This window comes from Phoenix dactylifera, chromosome 10 (assembly GCF_051530095.1).
Source record: "Phoenix dactylifera cultivar Ajwa chromosome 10, Ajwa_hap1_PhDact_Kaust_v1.1, whole genome shotgun sequence".
In the NCBI taxonomy this organism is placed as follows: Eukaryota; Viridiplantae; Streptophyta; class Magnoliopsida; order Arecales; family Arecaceae; genus Phoenix; species Phoenix dactylifera.
In genome coordinates this window covers 3,610,001-3,612,500 of record NC_143199.1, presented here as the reverse complement: position 1 = coordinate 3,612,500, position 2,500 = coordinate 3,610,001, and positions in this window count along the sequence as shown.

Below are 2,500 nucleotides of genomic sequence, written 5' to 3'. Positions count from 1 at the left end.
GAGCGGAAGTCCCGCCGCGGCAGCAGCCGCCCCCCCTCCCTACCACCCCGGCGGGGCATCCGCCCAAAGCCCACCCCAAGCGTTCCAAAGTACCGAGGAGCGTTGCAAACGGGAACGGCCCGGACACGCGTCCCGGTCGCACGGGATGCGCGTCCCGGTCGCACGGGTCGCGCGTCCCGGGAGGACAGACCGAGCAAGCCGAGGTGCCGCTCACGGCCGCCGCGAGGGACGTACGGCGCCGGCGCCCGCGCCCCGTGGCACGGCCTAGAGCGTGCCCCCCTGCCACCCCATCGGGGCATCGGCGCAAAGCCCACCGCGGGGTAGATAACCGAAGGCAACGAGGGACGGTGGATGCACATATCCGAGCAGTGGCGATAGGGCCGGAGGGAGCACCGACAGGGCCGTGAGATTTTAAAGTACCGAGGGAATTTGCAAACCGGGCCCGCCCCTCCCCCCGTCCATCGCACGCCGATCGGGGGTCCGGCGCCCCGCGGGGGGCTGCCGGCATGCGCTCCCGGTGCAGGCATCGACGAGCCGCCCGCGACCTCCACTCGGGTCCGAGCCCCCAAGCGCGGATGCCGAAACGCGCCGGCCGCGGCAGCCCCACCCCTGCCACCCCATCGGGGCATCGGCGCAAGGCCCACCCTGGGGTAGATAACCGAAGGCAACGAGGGACGGTGGATGCACATATCCGAGCAATAGCGATAGGGCCGGAGCGAAGACCGAGGGGGTCGGGGGGTTTTAATGTTCCGAGGGAAGTTGGAAACGGGGCCCGCCCGGACGCCCGTCCCTCGCACGCCGATCGGGGGTCCCGCACCCCGCGGGGGGCTGCCGGCATGCGCCCCTAGTACAAGCATCGACGAGTCGCCCGCGACCTCCACTCGGATCCGGCGGCGCACGCGCGGATGGCGAAACGCGGCGGCCGCGGCTGCAGCCCCCCTACCACCCCGTTGGCGCGTCGGCGCAAAGCCCACCCCGGGGAGGATAACCGAAGGCGACGAGGGACGATGCATGCACATATCCGAGCAAATACCGAGAGGGTCGGGGGGAAGACCGAGAGGCAAGGGGTGTTTAGAGTACCGAGGGAAGTTGCGAAAGGGGCCCGCCCGGACGCTCGCCGCTCGCAGGCGATCCGGCGGGGCGCACGGAGGGCGCCGCCCATCGCCGGAGCTTGCTCGGTCATCTCTGCCGCACGGACACGTAAGCGCCGCCGCGCAAGGTTCGGCCGGCGGGGCGGACGGTTCGCCGCCGCAGGCCTTTCCCGCAGCCGGAACGTGGGCCCGGCGTTGCGCGCCGGCGGGCCGCGCAATCCGCCGGGGCGCACGGCGGGCGCCGCCCGTCGCCGGGGCTTCGCTCGGTCATCTCGGCCGCACGGACACGTGCGCGCAGCCGCGGAAGGTTCGGCCGGCGGGGCGGACGGTTCGCCGACGCAGGCCTCTCCCGCGGCCGGAACGCGGGACCGGCGTTGCGCGCCGGCGGAAGGCGCGATCCGGCAGGGCGCACGGCGGGCGCCGCCCGGGCTTCGCTCGGTCATCTCGGCCGCACGGACACGTGCGCGCCGCCCATCGCCGGGGCTTCGCTCGGTCATCTCGGCCGCGCCGCCACGTGCGCGCCGCCGCGGAAGGCTTGGCCGGCCGGGCGGACGGTTCGCCGCCGCAGGCCTTTCCCGCAGCATGCGCCCCTTCGCCCGAACGACCGCGGGACTCCGGTACGGCCTAGCCGTCGGCCGCCCGGCTGCAAGCCGTCGGGGCCGCTCGATCCCCGTCGCGTGCCGGCCGCCGCTCGGGCCAGCCGGCCGGCTGCCGCACGTAACCTCTGACCTCATCAGCGGTCGATCCGCACCGCGCTGGTCTTCGGTGCGGACCCGTCGGGGCCGTGCCGCGCCGGCCGTCGCATCCGGTTCCGCAGGCGCCGCCCGGTTGCCTCCCGCCCTCGTGCGCTCGCGCCGGCCGGGCGACGCGGTGCCCGCGGGACTCGGGCATGGTTGAGCCGTCGGCCGCCCGGCGGCATGCCGCCGCCGCTCCGCGCCGCGTGCCGGCTGCGCTCCTCCCCGCGCCCGTCCGCGGGCGGGCCCGCCGCCGCTCGCGCCGGCCGGGCGACGCGGTGCCCGCGGGACTCGGGCATGGTTGAGCCGTCGGCCGCCCGGCGGCATGCCGCCGCCGCTCCGCGCCGCGTGCCGGCTGCGCTCCTCCCCGCGCCCGTCCGCGGGCGGGCCCGCCGCCGCTCGCGCCGGCCGGGCGACGCGGTGCCCGCGGGACTCGGGCACGGTTGAGCCGACGGCCGCCCGGCGGCATGCCGCCGCCGCTCCGCGCCGCGTGCCGGCTGCGCTCCTCCCCGCGCCCGTCCGTGGGCGGGCCCGCCGCCGCTCGGCCTAGCCCCCCGGCTGCCGCACGTAACCTGCGACCTCGTCGGCGCTGGATGCGCGTCGTGACAGTTTTCGGTGGGGCGCCGCGGAGGCGCCGGGGGCCCATGCGACGGGCCAGGGGGCGAACGGAGGGCT